We start from the raw sequence: 288 nt of genomic DNA, 5'->3' as shown, positions 1-288 counted from the left end.
GACGCATGCCCAAGAAAACTCAACTTGAGTTGAGAAAAAAAAAAAAGGAATGGAAACTTGTTTTCGATATTGAATTATGATGGGCGTATTGCATGTGAAGACATCATTGAAAAAACCGAGTACTTTGATCTCAAATATTGTATTGGAACCGGTAGTTGTGCTAGTGTTTACAAAACAAAATTACCTTGTGGCAAAGTGGTTGCCACAAGGTAATTTGTGGGAAAATTTAAAAAAGCTTTTGAAAAAGATGGTAGGACCTGAACCAGTGGGACCAAATGGAGTCAGAAT

At 36.5% G+C, this 288-nt stretch overlaps 1 protein-coding gene across 1 annotated transcript in view; it reads right to left on the bottom strand.

Annotated features, from left to right (window-relative positions):
• The window catches only part of LOC132180267 (probable E3 ubiquitin ligase complex SCF subunit sconB), a 5,959-nt gene that overhangs the window by 5,315 nt on the left and 356 nt on the right, over positions 1-288 (bottom strand). The window lies entirely within an intron of this gene.

The sequence above is a fragment of the Corylus avellana genome, chromosome ca5 (assembly GCF_901000735.1).
Source record: "Corylus avellana chromosome ca5, CavTom2PMs-1.0".
NCBI lineage: Eukaryota > Viridiplantae > Streptophyta > Magnoliopsida > Fagales > Betulaceae > Corylus > Corylus avellana.
The sequence above is the reverse complement of the archived record's forward strand: the minus strand, read 5'-3'. Positions and strand labels throughout refer to the sequence as shown.